The sequence below is a fragment of the Lygodium microphyllum genome, chromosome 8, assembly GCF_053477565.2.
Source record: "Lygodium microphyllum isolate KBCC chromosome 8, Lygodium_microphyllum_v1.1.10, whole genome shotgun sequence".
Taxonomy (NCBI): domain Eukaryota; kingdom Viridiplantae; phylum Streptophyta; class Polypodiopsida; order Schizaeales; family Lygodiaceae; genus Lygodium; species Lygodium microphyllum.
In genome coordinates this window covers 128,955,574-128,975,614 of record NC_141142.1, presented here as the reverse complement: position 1 = coordinate 128,975,614, position 20,041 = coordinate 128,955,574, and positions in this window count along the sequence as shown.

Below are 20,041 nucleotides of genomic sequence, written 5' to 3'. Positions count from 1 at the left end.
TAATTAAGGAAGCTGCTTTTGCATGTCAAACATAATGTGGTAGGTAACTAGATAACTAAGCAACCCGAGGAAAGTGCAGTGGACGAGACTTGGGTCCGTCCTACGAAAGGGTGGTCCCGGTTAGCTGGAAACTTTTCTCAAAAGACGTGATAACAAAATTGTGAAGACCTAGAGTCGGTAGGGTTAGAATTCCGATTTGTGCTATTTTAGGGTAGCGGAATGGGACTATGTCTTATGGGCAGAGAGGTTGAGCTTCGCATCCCTCTCGTTTTCCATTCTCCATGAACCAAGTGTAGCATAAATCCACTTCGACTCTGTTGTTCCTATGCAAAGTGGTTCAGACGCTAGCTACTTCCTAGAGACTTGGCTGATAGGAAAGAAACCTTGGCTTCAGGTCGATCCTAAGTGGGAATGGCGAGATACTTCCGCTTTGGAGGGGAAGACCTAGATCGCAAACCCTGTGACATTCCTTGCGAGTGCCAGGCGGCGCTTTCTAGACTCCCCTCCCGATGGACTGCTAAGATGTGTCCCACAAGTGGATAAGCGGACATGTTACAATTGGTATCAGAGCGAACGAATGAGGTCTAAGGATTACAAGGGAACTTAATGGAGGAAAATAAAGGGAATAAGGGGATAAACAGGGGAAGGTGAGTAGAATAGAGTAGTGTTTTATATTGAAAACATTTCTTTACTCACTTATGGATGTTGGATTGCAGAGTCATGAAGCATGGAGCAAGTTCTTGGTTTTCTAGGTCATGTTCATGACTGCAATGCATGCTTCGAATTATCATCACAGGCTTGGCATGATGGATATTCTAGACCGCATCTATAATCCATCACCCTTGTATGCGGAACGGAGATGGACGGGAGACTCAAGAATATACTACATAGCAGCCCACTGACTCGCGTACCTTCAGACCAACCTAAAGAGAATCAAGTGGATGGAGGATTTAAAGATCGTGAAGCTCTTCATCTTTGTCAAAGCTTGCGTAAACACAACTTTGCACGTTAGCGGTCGGCAAGTCAAGCAGAATAAGTATGTCTATGAAGAAGTGACCCGGGTAATCTCTACTGAGACATAATCAAAGTGTTAGGGCTCTATGAGAAGAACGGGTATCAAAGGAAGGGATACCCCAAGCTTCCTATGACTTACTGTTTCTTGAAAATCCATGACCCCACTCCATATTATTATTCTGTCTCGATAGCCGATTGTAACACAATCCTATTTTCCCCAAACTGATGTATCAATCAGCCTGTCCTACTTATCCAAAATAAATGTACTCAAAGGGTTATGTCCTCATGAATAAATGAGACTTTTTACAACTGTCTATCTTGATCATAAATATTAGCTAAGGTGTTAAGTGATTAAATCACTTAGCTAAAAGTTGTGCTAGTCATATTAACATAATAGGGAACGTATGATGTTAACATGAAGAATCTTATAACCTAGACGCAACCCCAAGCGCAGGATCCGACTCCTGCACTAAGTCTAGCCGTGGTTCAAGAGAAGAAATTCATTCTCAAACAAATTAAGCCACTCGAGTTTGATGGCAAGGGAAGGACTGTTCAAGACGATGCCAAAATTTGGATTGAATCCATGGAGGACTATTTTGAGGTAGTAGGAATTGCACCTGCTATCCAAGCCATGCTCGCCAAACTTAAGCTTACAGGCGAAGCGAGACTTTGGTGGAAACAGTGGTGCAAAGACCAAGCGATCTCGGAGGGGACAGTCACTTGGGATAAGCTTAAGGAAGCTGTGTGAGGGAGGTATCTGCCACCTGCCTACCACACGCAAAAGATGAATGAATTCTATGACTTAAAGCATCTAGGATTATCCCTGGAAGCATATTATTCAAAGTTCATTTCACTCCTAAAGTATGCACCCCCAATGGATATGACACAGCAGGTGTCAAAATTCTGTTGGGTTGAATCCACCCATAAACACTCGATTGGAATCAATGCACCCAAGGGACCTACAAGACACACTCATTCGAGCTGCTTCAATAATACAGGAGGTGCAGACCAAACCAAGGAACAACAGGATTTGGCCTTACAAAGATCAGAATAAGGGTATGTTTAAGGCTCAGACTAAGAGAGCATAGGGTCAGAATCAGGGCCAGAGAAAGAAAGATAGAGTCAATACTTTTAAAAACTTTGTTCCAACACAAAGCAATGATCGCAACCCACGTTGCTTCCATTGCAACGAGCCCGGACACTTCAAGAGGGAGTGTCCTAAGCTTGGTAGAGGACATTGCCAGGGGCAATTCCAAGGTCAAAATAGAACCACTCATGGCCAAGGAACCACCATTATGGCCAGAGGGAGAACCTCCAATGTTTCCAACAAGGAGCTGGATAATGAAGAAGATCCATCCATGGATGCTGAGATTGAGAGGGCAACGGTTCACGCCACTCTTCACAAGAAGGGTCCAAATCGTCAATTCTCAGTGATTCAAACTCCATCAGAATATCAAGGTAAAAGCTTCAAAACCGTGATTGACTGTGGTAGTACACATTTCTTCATTTCACCAATTTGTGCAAAAATATTAGGGATAGCCACAATAGATGCACCTACTTTACTTATGGAATTAGCAAATGGTCGTGAGGTCACTTGTACTAGGCAAACTGCTAAGGTGAAATTCCTATTGGGTGGGAAGCCAACTTCTGTGAGATTCAGGGTAATTAACCTAGGCGTCCACAAATGTTTACTCGGAATGGATTGGGTAATACCCAATGATGCCCACATCCACTGTGGGAAGGGCCAGGTCTCCTTCCAAAATTCTAAAGGGGAACTAGTCACGACTCAAGGTGAGGCCGGTAAGCCAAAAATACAGTTGGCAAAGGCAACACGTATAATAAAAGGTGTTCAAAAGGGCCTACCTGTCTATCTGATTAAACTGAATAAGCTAGATTAGAATCAAGAATCTAGAGAAGAACCTTCATGGTTAAAGGAATACGCAGACGTATTTCCTGAAGATCTGACAAAACTTCCTCCACAAAGGGAAGTCGACCACGAAATCAAACCTGTGCCAGGAGCTGCACCGGTCGCAAAGAGGTTGTATAAGATCTCCATCCCGAAAGCTATTGAACTGAAAGAGAAACTCAAGCAACTATTAGATCAATCCGTCCTAGCAGCTCACCATGGGGAGCTCTAGTGTTGTTCCAAAAGAAGAAAGATGGAATGCTTCGCATTGACTACAAAGGGTTGAATCAAGCAACCATAAAAAATAAATACCCCATTTCAAGAATAGATGAATTACTTGACCGTCTTCAAGGGGCGAAGATATTCTCAAAGATAGATCTCAGATTTGGATATTATCATGTACAGATCAAAGAAGAAGATATTCCGAAGACTGCATTTAGTACAAGGTATGGACACTTCGAATTCCTAGTGATGTCATTCGGGTTGATGAATGTTCCTGCTATCTTCAACAGGTTAATGCATGATATCTTTAGGCCCTATCTTGATGACTTCATACTCATTTTTTTTAATGATACCCTAGTCTACTCAAAATAGAAAAAAGATCATGAACCCCACCTTCGCATTATTATTGAAACAATGAGAGCACACAAGCTTCATGCCAAGAAGAAGAAGTGCACATTTTTCAAGCGACAGATTGAATATCTGGGATTCATTGTATTAGCAGAAGGAATTTCAGTAGATCTAGCTAAGGTCAGAGACGTTCTGGAATGGCCAACACCAACTTCTGTCAAAGAAATATGTAGTTTTCTTGGGTTGACAGGGTGGTACAGAATTTTCATCAAAGATTATGCTTTGATTGCAACACCTCTGACTGATCTACTAAAGAAGCAAGTAGCAGGTGTATGGTCACCTGGTGAACAGACCAACTTTGACAAACTAAAGAAAAGCTTAGTATCAACACCCATCCTGAAACTTCCTGATCTTAGTAAGGAGTTTGAAGTGGTAACTGATGCTAGCGCACTTGCTTTAGGATGTGTAATTATGCAAGAAGGTCACCCTATAGCATATTCTTCAAGAAAATTGAAGAGCCATGAAAGGAATTATGCTACTCACAACCTGGAGCTGTTGGCTGTCATCCATGCTCTCAAAATTTGGAGACATTACTTCCTAGATAACAAATTTTCCTTAGTAACGGACCACAAGAGTCTTAAATGGATTTTCACTCAGAATGAGCTCAATATGAGGCAATGTCGATGGATCAAAGTGCTGGAAAAATATGATTTTTGAAATCAAATATAGACCTGGAAAAGAGAATGTAGTTGTCGATGCACTCAGTCACAAGGCATTTTTAAATTCTCTCATTTTGCAAGATCCATCAACAGCAAGGTCTCTAGCCACAAAGGTATCAATGCTAAACAACTCGATTCTTGAGCTAGCAAAAGAATGGGCATATCATGACCCAGTCTATCAGAAAATGCTAAGGGAGATCCCCATCAAGGATCAAGACTCGAAGCTAAAGACGAAGTATCAAGAATTCTCTATCAGTAGTGGACTTGTCTACTTTAGGACAAGATTATGTATCCCCTCAAGCCAAACTCTCAAGCAAAAGATACTTTGGGAAGCCCATGACTCCCCTTTCTTAGGACATCCTGGTTATGCCAAGACCCTTAATACGGTCAGAAATAGCTATTATTGGGAAAGGCTCAAGGGAGATGTACTCAAATATGTCATGGAATGTTTGTCTTGTCAACACATTAAGGGAGAACATGTCAAAATGCCTAGGAAATTGTAGCCACTCGACATTCCACAAATGAAATGGGAGTTCATTAGTATGGACTTCATTGTTGGCTTACCCCAAGTTGAGGGAGGATATAAATCTATTATGGTTGTAGTAGATATGCTCACCAAGGTTGTACATCTCATCCCTGTCAAGACGAACTATAAAGCTTCAGACATTGCAAGATTATTCATCAAGGAAATATTCAAGCTTCATGGGTTACCCAGAAGAATCATTAGTGATCGTGACTCTCTTTTCACATCACACTTCTGGAGGGCTATCTTTGAGGCTATTGGTACTCAACTCTGTTTGAGTACAGCTTGCCATCCCCAAAATGATGGTCAAACAGAATGAGTCAATCAAGTCATTGAAGATATGCTTAGGGCATACTACTGTTGCGAACCCAAGAAGTGGATTCAATACTTACCCCTTGGTTGAGTTTGCCTACAATGCTTCTTACCAATAGAGTATTCAGATGACCCCTTTCCAAGCATTGTATGGGCATGATTGTCATACCCCTTTGAACTTCTCAGATCCAACTTTGAGGGTAGAAGCTTCAAGACAGATGCTGGAAGACATGGATGATCAAATCAAATCAATAAGACAAGACATTCAAGCTGCCAAGGATAGACAGAAGGCTTATGTTGACCTGAAATGGAAAGACAGATCCTTCATTGAGGGTGATATGGTCTTCATCCGTGTATGCCCTAAAAAGAGTTCACTGTCATTGGGAGAGTACAAGAAGCTAAGTCCGAGGTATTGTGGACCTTATAAGATCACCAAGTGCCTAGGGCCTAATGCTTACAAACTACAGCTGCCCGCAACTTTAAAGATTCATAATGTATTCCACGTTAGCCTATTGAAAAAGTATCTACCTAATCTGAATCATGTACTTGACGATCAACAAATTGTAATGCCTAGCCAAGGAGTCCTTGAGCTACGACTTGATAGAATCCTAGATGTTAGGGAGAGGCATTTGAGATCAAGGACCTTGAGAGAATACCTCATCCAATGGAAAGATTATCTAGAAGAGGATGCCACCTGGATGGATGAGAATACTCTCAACCAACAATACCCCCAGGTCTTCTTGAGATGAGGACATCTTGATTCCTCTAAGGGGGAGAGGATGTAATATACCCCCCCCCCCCCCCCCCCCCGGGTGCCCCCCCGTACCTTCCCCATAAGATCCCCCCCTTAAAATTTTTAAATTTAACACAAATTTTTTTACTCCCCCTCTCTCTCCCCGGTGACAGCACGTTGGGGAGAGAGAGAGAGAGAGAGGAAGTGAAGAGAGTGAAAGGGGGGCATACAACCCCCCAGGTGGAGGGTAGCGACCGTAACAGCCATCTCCCTCCCCTCGTGAAGCCCTCCTCCCCACCATATAAGGCAGCCCCTCCCCTCCCTCATTGCCTAACAAGCTTCCCCCCCTCCTCCCTGGTCGTCAACACGCAGCCCTCCACTCCCTCGTGAACAACACCCCCCCTCTCGTCGTCTGCAGCGCAACCCACCTGTGATAAAAAGAAACCCCCCTCCTCATCATCTTCACAAGAGAGAGAGATATATATATATATATATATATATATATATATATATATATATATATATATATATATATATATATATATATATAAAGTTTCTAGGACTTCTTCTCCCCCCTCTTAAGGGGAGGTCACACACCCCTCTAACATTTCTGAAGATACACCCCTCCCCTTCATTATCCTTTCTCCACTCAAGGAGAGGTGGAGAGAATTTGCATAGGAGAGTGCGAGAATTCTATCTCCCGTACATGTGTCTTCGAGTATGGCCCCAAAGCATAGTTCCACAAGGATAGCCGGAAACCCTGCAAGTGTGGATGGAGGTTCGAAACAAGGTGGCACCGCAACCGCGAACAGTTCATCAGGCATCAATACCACTGGAATCAAGACATCACTCCAAACCCAGGTTGCTCTATTATTAAATCATAGGTTATAATTATCACGGTGAAAAATCATATTCACGTGCATCACATTACTTGCGTGTTTGATAATTTCCTAGGTATGAACTTAGTTGCAATGTATGTAACAAGCAAGATAATTTCCGTTGTAAGATGACATCATAATAGGTGAAATTGATTAGATAGTTGCATCGTAAATTACCAAAAAAGTTTTGCAAGAATTCCTGCATAAAGTGCATTGTTCCTTGCATAAGTTTTTGCTTAAGATGCATTTCAGAGGACATTGAAAGAAACAAAGTGCATCTCCATATCGCAAGATGGATTCTAAGGTACATGTAATAAACTGTAGAAAAGATTAAAGTGCAGCCAGACTCATACAATAATCACATAAAGTTATAAAGATCAGATCATTCAAGAAGGTTATTGATCGTGTAACTAATTACATAGAGGATAATGTTAAGATTACATGCACAGAAAATACATTCGCATGTGTGGCATAAAATATCGTATGGATTATATCAAATTGTAAGCATTGAAATGAAGGCATGGCATTACGTTGCATGCATTAAAGTTGTTGGAAAAATTCAACGTTGTTTGTAATTTACCAAATGGGACTGTGATCCATGAGTCCCATGTCAAAGCCCTTGGTGACTACAAGAGGGATAGGTAAAAGTTTAGTGCATGTGAGCATTATTAAGAGGGCCCAAGAAGATTACACTTAAGATGGAGTAGGAATTGTTCTAAATAGAACCATCTTGACCAACCATGGTCAAGGGGATAGACAATCTTGATCAATTAAGATCACAGATAAAGGTACATAGGTACTTCAAGGGATCTAGGAGATAACCAGGAAGTTGACCAACCGAGGATGACGGGGTTGGCCATGATCTATCTTACAAGGAGACCTAAGGTAAGGATAATTAGGGTCAGCAAGGTACAAACCCTAACCCGAAGATAAAGGGGAAACAAGCAACCTAGCTTGCCAAGCCCTTGGGATCTCACCAAGTCATGAACGATCCAGGATCGAATGCTGGGAGCATCTGGGAAAAAAGGATCACACCTTAGCAGTTGGTCGTACGAACGACCACTGAAATGATCGTGATGGTACACTTAGGTACATTGTTTGAACTTCTTTGCTCAAGGAACTAATTCAAGGTCAAACACTTAATGCTTCAAGTTAAAAGCCTGGAGGGAGAGGCATGTTTAGTTACCTCTGACTGCCTGCCTGGCCCTTGACATTCTCTCCAATGTGTCTATCATGCTCACTGGCCTCTTTCTTTTCTTCATTAGCAACATCCTCATTCACCTCTTCATTTTCCTCATGTATAGTTTGCAAATCTGAAGACCTCCCCTGTGTTGTTTCACCACACTCCGTGGTGGTAATGTGGGTGCTCATAGGATCAACATGAATGTCATTGCTTGCTTCATCCATGCTATCCTCAAGCGCTTCATCATCAATGAAATGACATTTTTTCCATGGTTTTCCACCCTTGTTATTTGGAGATTCAGAGAATGCACGGGAGGATGCTTCTTGATCGATACTTACTAGTCTATTGCATAGACCGGATCTTAACATTGTAATTGGAGTATCTACAAAAATAATTTGAAAATAGAATATAACATTTATATGGAACTTTAAAAGAGTTGCTTAACCATTAAGAATAGAATATGTAAATTTAAAAGAGTGATTGAATGACTTACTTGGACGGCCCCTTTTGCTTTGACCTCTCCTACCACCACCACGCCGACCTCTAGCCATGCTCAGAAGCACTAAAACAAACCACAAATCATTTTAACAATGAAGACAACTCAACTAAATCACATGTTCTATTAATTAATCTCCACCAAAATATGACCATTTGACGCAGACAACACACTTTAATATCATTTATTATTTGGTTTTAATAAATGTATTAAATTTTCTTTATCATTTGAACCTCTTGACCACATTTTCACCCCCGCACCCCCAAAGGGGGGATACTCCCAACCCCTTGTTCCTGTTTGCGTTGATGCAGACAATGCTGAGTGTTTGACAATTCCCAATCCAAAAAAATGCATGTTTCCTTTTTTTCATGGCAGTAGATTTCCAGGGCAAGGAGGGGTGGGTGAAAAAAGTCACATTTTCAAGATGTCTACTAAAGGACCCGGCTCTGGAGTGGAATTGGTTAATCGAATGCGACGCTTAGGAAATGGAGACCTTTGCAAGTCTTGGGTTCACTTTGACTTTACACAGAGAATAGATGACTGGGCAACAATGTCTTGTTCTGTGTATGATCCATGGTTTGTTCGGGAACCTTACTTGTTATCAATTTTCGTTGACATATTCTAGTTGCTAATCACTGTATTTCTTATTGCAGCTTGAAGGGGATCATGGTGATTGCTGCTATTTGTGATACAAAGGAAGAGGATACAGGAACACAAATTCTTTTTTGGAGATGCCTTAATAATGTGATGCTCGAGTGTGGACACCCTCTTGCAGACTTTGCAGGTTTTATGGCAGATGAAGCCCGTGCAAATTGGATGGCAATCCGCATTGTTTTCAATGTGGGACCTGACAATGTTTTGGAAGGAAGAGAGCGATCATGTTTGTTTCACTGGGAACAAAGCTCACAAAAGCACACAACAAAATACGTGCCTTCAAACCTTCGAAAGCATCACTTGAATTTATGTGAGAGGTGGCACCTTTCAAAATCCATTGAAGAGGGCAAGAGGAATGCCACAGCTATACAAAATTGGTGGCAGCAAAGTAGGACTACCTCGAGATAGTACCGTACCATTGAAGAGATGGATCAAATGGTGGGAGAATAGGATAGACCATTGGGGTAGCACTACACATGTGAATGTTTTTTTTTGTTTCTATTTGTTACATACACATGTACTAATATCATTGGGGTGGGAATACCCAAGTATGAGAACAAAATAGACATGTAAGAGGAATTGCTGAGTTTTTTATTGGGTTGCAGGCTTCCTTGAGTCCTTGGGAGAGGGCTTGTATTCCCAACACAAATCTTTCTGAGAGCGTGCATGCAAGTTGGTTGGCAGGGGAGGATGGAAAGAAGAAAATTGGTTTGTATGATGCATGCGTCACTGACTTGATCAACTCATATATTCAATGTTCAAGGCAACTGGCCTTCACAACTGGAAGATACTCTGGAAGTGGTCCCGACATGGATGCTCTTATTAATAGGGTGGTTGCAAGAAATACCCCTTCACCTGCATTCATAGCTCGAACAGTTCAAGGAGCAGTTCTTGGCACCCCCATGTACGGAGAGCCTTTCATTTTTGGAAACAAAGAAACAGTTCAAAGGAAAAGAAGAAGTATAGATGGTTGTAGCTCTCATAAACCTGGCTATGTAATGGAGTCAAGGGATAGAAAACAAAAAGGACGACCACACAAGATAAATTTTCAAAATAGAAATGACCAGCCTACAGAAGTGGGCTTGGACCATGAGGTGCATGTAGTGCCGATTGAAATGGATCTCCCAACTAATATTGTCTCAAAGGAGGAAATGCATAGAAGTTTGTGGGCCATCCGGAGAATGCCTGTTCATTGCAAATGAAAATGTTTTGGTATTATAAATAGAAAGAAGTGCTGCAACGTGATAGAAAGTAGATCACCTGGGTTACTATGCTCTTCATTTTGGTCAGAGAGGGAATTTCAAGGTAAGCCTATTGCACAATGGTTCTGGTTTTGCAGTCATGATGTGGAGCATACATGGGATGTTGATAAACAAGTTAAGCATGTGCCCTTGCGACCAAGGATTTGGTCTATTGACAAGGGCACCAATGCTTCTGCAAAGGAGATTTCAATTCTTATAAAAGGAGGTTTTTTATTCAAGCATGATGGCATTCCACCTACCCCCAAAAATACTACGACCCATAGGACAGAACCATTTACTGTAAAATATTACACAGCGCAGCGAACAGAATCTGAGAAAGAGATAGAGAGTACACAGCAGATAAGAGGAGAATCAGTAAATTCTTTAACTCCAAACAACTGATACAAAGATGGCTCTGTCCACCCGTGCGCTTCCACTGTGTGAAGCTTAGATGGTGATCTAGACAGAAGATAGGTGAAGAGCTTAAGGCTAGTTGGAACAACAACTCTGACTGGGTGAAAGATGAGTGAGAGATGGCTGCGAAGGGGTTTAGCTTTTATAGCCCGCGAAGGTCGTTAGGTCGGCCTGCTGACCCCCCAACCAGGGGCCGATTCCGCGGCACCCGGACCCCACAATAGGGGCCCCTTTTAACTCCCTTACACTGCAACTCGATGCAATGCGCCTCGAGTTGCTAATAGCTTGACCACTCCATCTAACCCAAAGATTAGACCCACAACAGTCACCTTTTTGCCATCCGGTCACATAGACCTCATCTGATATACAAGTCAGGACTCAACCAATGTCCGGGCTCACATTTGGCTTCTCCTCATAATGGGGGCCTTACAACTTTGAGCACCATGGATCATTGGTAGCACCTAATGAGGGTGGGGCATTGATCCTATCTAACACCCCCCCTCAATGTCCACCCATAGGTAAACTATCTCCTCGGCCCAATGCCGAGTCTCTGAAGATGAACTTGAAGCAGATCCTTCGTAAGTGCTTTGGTGAAGATATCTGCTCCATTGTCCTCTATTGGACAGTAGACCAGTTCCACTATCCCATCCTCCATCAAATCACGCACATAGTGATACTGGATCTCTATATGTTTGGTGCGTGCATGAAACACTGGATTTTTGGCAATGGCAATGCAACTCTGATTGTCACATCTCAGCACAGTTGGTTCTTCATCCTACACTCCCATATGCCATAGAATCCTTCTCAACCATACGGCTTCACATGCAGCAAAACAAGCTGCCTTGTACTCTGCTTCGGTAGAAGACAATGCCACTATTGGTTGCTTCTTACTAATCCAAGAGAAAATTCCTGAACCCAAAGAGAAACAATAACCAGAAACTGACTTCCCGGAATCAATGTCTCCTACCCAATTTGAGTCACAGTTCCCTACAAGAGAAGTTCCGAAACTGTATGTGATACCATAGTCAAGAGTTTCCTTCAAGTATCTAAGCACCCGCATCCCATCCTTCCAATGAATCTCATGAGGTTTGTTTGAGAACCTGCTCAAAACACCAACATCAAAACTGATATCTGGTCTGGTGTTACACAAGTAGATCGGACTGCCCCGACCAACCTCCTATACCTCCCAATGTCTGCTAGTGCTGATGTATCCTCAACGGATAACTTTGCATTCACCTCCATAGGTGTAGCTATCTCCTTGCACTCGGTCATGCCAAATGCCTTCAAGATCTCCCATGCATACTTCTTCTAAGAGATGAAGATCTTTCCTGACTCTTGCTAGACTTCAATCCCCAAACAATAGTGCAGCAAGCCTAAATCTGTCATTTCAAACTCAGAACTCAAAGCCTTTCGAGTTTGGTTGATCATATCTTCATAGTCACCTGTAATAAGAAGGTCGTCCACATATAGGATAATCACTACAGACTTTTTACCATCCCTGTAAACATACAAGTTAGCATCTGAGGCACATCTTTTGAAGTTTAGGTTTAAAAAGAACCTATCTATCCGCTGGTACCATGCTCTGGGGGCTTGTTTCAGCCCATACAATGCCTTCTTCAGCTTACACACTTTGTACTCAGAATGGGGGGCCTCAAACCCTGGTGGCTGAGCCACGTACACCTCCTCCTTGAGGTCACCATTTAAGAACGTTGACTTAACATCCATTTGGTACACTGGCCACTTCTTGTAGGCAGCCACCACTGCAAGTACCGTGCGAATAGTGGTCATTCTGGCAGTTGGGGAAAATGACTCTTGAAAATCAAACCCTTCAACTTGTGAAAATCCTTGGGCAACCAGTCTAGCTTTGTACTTTTCTAAGGTACCATCAACCTTGTACTTTACCTTCCAGATCCACTTGGTGCCAATAACCTTCCGCTTTGCTGGTCGATCCACTAGCTCCCAAGTGTCATTCTTCATTATGCTGTCATACTCCGCCTGCATAGCAGCCTTTCATGATGAATCTGCAAGTGCTTCTTCTAAGTCAGTTGGCTCCTTTACTTCTCTTATAATCTCAACCATCAAGGCCATATTGACTATGTGAGCAGAAGCCCTTCTTTGCTCCTCTATTCTCTGAGACCTCCTTGGTCCGTTTGCCTTCTCCTCAACAGATGTAGGCATAGGATTATTGTGGTCATAGAGCTGCTTCACCCAGCGTGGCAATGGCCTTTCCGGTGGGGTGATGTCATGTTGGTGAACTTTTTTCTCATCATCTGAAGATGATGCTTCCTCCTCCTTAAGGATAGGGATAGCTCTCGGGACAGGTTCATAGTGGACCACTTCTTCGCTTGATGATAAAGTGGAAGAACTTGCCTTCTCCTCCTCCATTGTATGCGGCTCCTCCTTGAACACCACATCACGACTCGCGATGATCTTCTTTGTCTCTTGGTCATATAACTTGTAAGCCTTCTGCTCATCACTATAACCCAAGAAGATACATTTTCTGCTTTTTGGTTGTAACTTGTTTCTCTTCTCATCTGGAACATGTGCATAACATTCACATCCAAAACCATCGACAATCAACATAAAATAAGAAGATCCCCCCAAGGCCTGTGTAGGCATCTTACCACACAAGTCGGCATGCACCAACTCTAGAGGAGCCTGTGCTCTATTCTTGCTTTCTTGTGGAAATGCCTTTCTCTGTTGCTTGCCCATCATACAAGCTTCACATGGTTCCTTCAATTCAGTTATTGTAGGTAGGTGAGCAACCATACCTTGCTTTTGCATCTCCTTCAATACTACAAATCCGATGTGTCCAAACCTTTCATGCCAAAGCTTACTTGTGCCCACTCCAGCGGTGGCTGTAAGAGCACTTAGCTCATACAAGTTGTTCCTTCTTTCTCCTTTGCCAACAATTGTGCCAGCACTATCAATAATTTCTGCACCTGTCTTCTTGAACCTCACTTCATGACCAAGATAAGTTATGGCAGCAAAACTGATAATAGATTTCTAATATAACACATTTGAAAGCTTTTTGACTTCACCATTTGCAACAACAAAAGAAATAGTACCTGTGCCCGAAGCAGGGCATTTAGCATCATTTCCAATTGTCTCAGTGATGGATTCTTGTAGAGGTTGCATAGAACTGTATAGACCTTTCTTGTTGGTCATGTGACGGGAGGCCCCACTATCCAACACCCATGAGTCATTGGTAGATTCTTCTTGCGCCGAGGAGCACACTTCCTCAATGGTCGCCATGAATAATTCTAGCTCTGCTTCAGTCGTATTGGTTGTCTCTTTCCCTTTACTTTTAAGGGTACCATTCTTTTCATCTGCCTTCTTGACACGACAATCTGCAATTGCATGTCCTTTCTTCTTGCAGTAGAAGCACTCTCCTTGAAACTTCTTCTTTCCGCCCTTCTTCTTTTTGTCACCATCATTTTTGGTGGAGAAACCACCTTTGCCTTTTGCATTGGCAGAGAATGCAGCATCTCCATTGTTGCTTCCTTCTCGAGCTTTCAGCCTCAACTCCTCCTCCATTAATAATGCACAAAACTCCTCAAAAGTCAAAGCTTGAGGTCTCACCTGAGTATTAAGGGTAGTTACTAGTCCATCAAACTTTTGTGGACAAATCCGAAGACACCTCCGAGCTAGCTCTTCACTAGTCTTTTGTATCCGAGCACCAGCCATCTGGTCGCGCAGATTCTTAATCCGAGTGATGAATGCTTCAACCATCTCTCCTTCAGCAAACTTCTCCGCTGCTAGTTGATTCTCCAAGTTTTGAATCCTCGTTTGGTTTCGTGTTTCATACTGACTCCTTAGTACGTTCCAAGCCTCTGACGCTTTGGTTGTATGCTGAATCAAGGTCAGAACACTGTCAGAACAGTTTGTAACTAAGGCACACAATGCATCTGCATTTCTTCATTTCCAAGCTCGTAGAAGATCTGCATTCGGAGGAATCATCACACTAGGATTTGATGGGTCGGGGGTAGGCTGTGGTTCTGTGTCAGTCCCCAGCACAGTCTCCAGAAGCTCATAAGAATCAAGGATAGTTGTAATTTTGAACTTCCACAAGGTGTAGTTTGTACCATCTAACTTGCCTTCGCTGAAGGTTGGTGGACGAATCCTCAGTGTTTGAATAGCCGGTACAGCAGCACCACCTCCTGCACCGCTTCTTGATGCGCCATAACCGCTTCCGGAAGTCGACATAGTTTCTCCTTGCTGTTGAAGCCTTTGCCTCTTGCACACTCTTCGATCTCTAGAGCCCCCTGGGCTCTGATACCATGTAAAATATTACACGGCACAGCGAACAAAATCTGAGGAAGAGATAGAGAGTACACAACAGATAAGAGGAGAATCAGTAAATTCTTTAACTCCAAACAACTGATACAAAGATGGCTCTGTCCACCCGTGCGCTTCCACTATGTGAAGCTTAGATGGCGATCTAGATAGAAGATAGGTGAAGAGCTTAAGGCTAGCTGGAACAACTACTCTGACTGGGTGAAAGATGAGTGAGAGATGGCTGCGAAGGGGTTTAGCTTTTATAGACCGCGAAGGTCGTTAGGTCGGCTTGCTGACCGCCGACCTACCATATGAGCCTCCACTAGTCGGCCAGGGAATATTCCCTTTACCATCGGACCCCAGACCCCACAATAGGGGCCCCTTTTAACTCCCTTACACTGCAACTCGATGCAATGCGCCTCGAGTTGCTAACAGCTTGACCACTCCATCTAACCCAAAGATTAGACCCACAACAGTCACCTTTTTGCCATCCGGTCACATAGACCTCATCTGATATACAAGTCAGGACTCAACCAATGTCCAGGCTCACATTTGGCTTCTCCTCATAATGGGGGCCTTACAACTTTGAGCACGATGGATCATTGGTAGCACCTAATGAGGGTGGGGCATTGATCCTATCTAACACTTACCTCTTCAAGTGGCAAGCAAAGAAAAAAATGGAGACATGGTATTTCTAAGGATGCAGAAAGAAAAATTGCATTGGCTGAGGCATTGGATGTAGTTTTCATGGAAGAGAAAGTAGTGGTGGCAAATGAGAAAGTCATATTTTATGTTATGTCAGAGCATTTGTATGAGGTGCATGTCAATCCCGAGCCCTTCTGCACATGTCCTGACTTTCAAAAGAGAGAGTTGGAAAGTAAACCCTTCCTGGCCTGCAAGCACATGTATTATGTCTACATTCGTGTGCTTGGGATGGACAAAAATCAACATATGATGATGCATCAACCTTCCCTTAAGCAAACTGATTTAAATTTTATGCTTGCCCTTCTGCAACGCATAAAATGCAAATCAAAGACTTGAGAGTTTTATGTTGGCTATTGTTCAATGAGATGGGGACCATGCAGTACTGAATGAAAGATTTAAAGGACATATGAAGAAGTGGAGGTGGACGTTCATTTTGGATACATGATGTGAAGGGACCACATATTTGGTATTTTTCTTTTTGAGCATAATGAAAACTCTAGTAAAAGTAGACATTATTAATCATGGACCAATTATCCATTTGTGGACATGATTGGACGAGGATCTAAAAGTGGAATTATTGATCATGCTTTTTTGATTCATTGAGGGGGCCATCTATTTATAGGTTAGGGATCTCTTTATAAACTATGCTTATTTAGTATGCAAAGTAATTTCATTTTTCCTGATTTGATGCTCCAACTTCATTTTTGTTGAGCCAATTTTTTTTCAAGGTAATCTAGATCTTGCTCCTCTTCTCCTATTATGAAAAGTATGCAAGTTTATTGTTTGCCTTTTGCTATGATGAATACATCCATAAAGCTTGGTATTCACTGAGGGGGTACCTATTTGTAGGTGATGGATCTCATTATAAATCATGCTTATTTTGTGTGCAAAGAAATTTCATTTTTCTTAATTTTAATGCTCCAAGTTCATTTTTGCTAGTTGTGACAATTTTTTTCTCAAGGTAATCTCGATTTTGTTTCATAAAGCTTGTTGATCACTTCGTTTTAATTCCCCTCAGATGATTGTCTATTTATATGTGAAATATCTCTTTATAAATCATTCTTGTTTTGTGTGCAAAGCATTTTCATTTTTCCTGGTATTGATGTTCCAAGTTTGTTTTTGTTGATTGTGATACTTTTTTCTTAAGGTAATCTTGATCTTTGTCCTTTACTCCTATTATGGAAAGCATGGTTACATAGAATCTAATCATGTATCATCTACTCTAGTCACATTTCTAATATATATTATGGTTGCTTCTCCTTCCCATGTTACACCTTCTCAATTGTTTGCTTCCCCTTATCACGTTATCAAGGTGTTTTTTACCTAAACCATGTTCTAATTTCTAATTTTCATTTGTTAATTGGGTATTTTTTATCTAAACCATGTTTCATCTAAACTTTGATTGGCAAGTCTTCTATTGATATAAACCATGGCCAAGTTTGATGTTGAACCAAACCATGATATGGTTGCTTCCTGTCCTTATGCAACAACTCTACTCTTTGCTTCTCTTTTGCATATTGCTCTTCCTTCCACTTTCCATAATCAATTCTACTAATTTTTATTTTTAGCACAAGGTATTCTTTAAATTCTACATGAGTCAAATCATGCCTAAACCTACACAAGAGGAGCTAGACATGAGAAAGACATTCAGAACCGCAAATGGTAAACTAGATTCGTTGTCAAAAGCTACAAACTATGATGAGAAGTGGTCAATAAATGATGCAACCTTTGCCATTGGAAAGGTTGAACAAATACTTGGCCAAATTTTTCAACAAGAGGATGAAAATGATATATCCCTTGTGGATATGTTAGAGTTAAAGCTCCCTACAACCATTGCATATATGAGAAGCTTTGGAGTGATTAGTAAAAAAGATGAGGAAGATATTGACATTTGTTGCTATCAAGTCCACATATCGATACTATATAATAGTTATATATAAGTGGCTTTCATAATTTACCTAAATAGTTGCAAGAGAAATAATTATATTTTCCTATATTGAGTTCTTTTTGTGTTTTGTTTAGATTGACTCATAATTTTAGAGATTAGTCTGATTGATAAGGGTACTTTTTGAGATGTGTGGTAGAAACCCAATTTTGTTCATTTTTCTCTCTTCGGTATATTTTGAGAGTTTGAAAAAAATGGTCCCTTGAATAGCTTGTTTAATACAAATTTTCAATATGGGTAACAAGATTATCCCTCATAAAGTTACAAATTTTGTGAAAAAACTCCAAGTTTTGGCAAATACATTGAAAAACTCAAGTTTTGGAAAATTTTGTGAAAAAACTTCAAATTGGGGGCTTGCTTTTTAAAATCCCCCCATAGTTCTGATCCTATTCATGTCAAACAGGTTTTTGTATGCACCGAGGGGAGAGGCCTATTGTAGTTTTTCTTTTGTGATCATTTTTTGTTTGCAGTATCATCCACCATTTGGTTGTAGGTAGTGTCAGCGGCATCTTTATGTGCATGCGCAGCTCTTGTGTTGGCAGTGTCGCACATACTTTCCACGTTATGGTACCACTGTCATGCAGGATATGATAGGTTATACATACCAGCGCCATGATTATGATAGTGTATTCTCACCTAAGCGTGGCATTGCTCAATATAGGGTGGGTATAGAGCAGCACGAATTTTTCCGATATCAAGCTACTGTTCACTGTCTTACTCCATCATATCCCGATGATCAAGTAACTGTCAGTTGTCCTTGTTGGGATTATATCTCTTGGTATATGGATAGGACCGAGGGCTACTCTTTAGGATGTTTACCAGTGGCACCTATGCCCTATTATGACGATGCAGCTGCGGCTCCACTCCATGATGTGATGGAGGTTTTTAGCGATGCACCTGATATCAAGTCTATGACATCTGATGTGCCTACGTTAGAGGCTATTCATGAGCATCCTATATCTAATGATTTAGTTGATAGGTTTGACTTAGATAATGTGGATGATTTTGGATTAGGGTTATTGTTTGCAGTCGAAGATCTTAGAGAGTTTGAGGATTTTAGTTTAGGTCTTTTGTTTTCTTAGAGTCTTTTGGGTTTTTACTTTATTCTACATTTAAAAAGAAAGAAAATATATATAAAAAGAAAAACAAATAATCTTTTTTTAAAAAAAACTTTTGATTTGTTGATACCTTTACATTTTAGGTTTTCGCGCACTTTAGCTTAGTTAGTCTTCATATGGTTAGGTAGTTAGTTGCACGCACGGTTGGGGTACTCCTTCAGTGCTAGGAGCTTATTACAAGGGAGTTTGACTAGGTGGCCAATTTCTAAAGGAGTTTCATTCTTTATTGAGCTAATTATTAATGGTTTAGTGGTTAATGGTTGAGTTCTGTGCAGGTTTAATGATTTTTATATATATTTGAGAACCACTATATGTTTATTCTCGCAATATTTTGGAGCTGCAACGTCAACGTACTTAACATGTTGTTTCATACCTAATCTATCTATTTATATTCGTTTGAAATAAAGGACAGTAACAATATATATAACTTGATTGAAATAATTTAGAGATTTCAAAACCCAAGTAATTACAAATGGAACACAGCACAAAACATTTAAAACACAAATACACTGCAAGATACATAAACAATTTAGTCTATATGAGAGTCCACTCACATGGGATGGGACTTAGCACCCAGGAGTGCTTAAAAGGGGGTGATATGTGTGCATGACATAGTGAATTTCATGGTATGGAAGTCTAATTAGGAATCCAATAGAGTTTTCCCTTGACTTTTTGTCACTTTTTTAGTGATGTGGGGTAGCTGAATAACAAGGTTCTCTCCACGAAATTTTGACTAGGAGTAGTGTGGAAGAGAGATGCTGAGCTGGTGAGTCTCTTTGCTTGTCATTTGCCTAGGCAAGGTAACTGATATTATGTGCTAGATTAGATTCCTCACACAACGTTGTTGAGCTAAAATGTTTGAATGTTCAATTTAGTGATGAATTCCTAGCCTTCTAGCCATTCCTATAAGTCACGAGACTCAAAACTAAATTAGTAATAATAAATTAAGCTTGGGAGAGTCTATCTATTTATTCTTCTAAAAAGAATACGAAAAAGAAAAGAAATAAATTTAAAAATTTCCCTGAGACTGCAAGGTTGAAAAAAAAAACCAAAAGAAGATAACCATCGCCTTTGAGGTCCTGGCAGGCTGTAGGGATTTCCTTGACAGGTGCCCTGCATCCGATGCCTTGCATCTCTTTGGGGTGGGACCTTTTGGGAAGGAGAATAAATATATATACTCTTTTGACTTAAAAAAAAAAAAACCCTCAAGAAAGTTGGGAGTTAGGGACCATTGACTGGTTGTTCTAATAGAACATGGAGGGTTAATAGTTAAACCATAGGAGTCCTATTTGGTATTGTAGTATTGGATTGTCTTGTTTGGGTTTTTTGATAGGCATGGACCTTATTAGTGA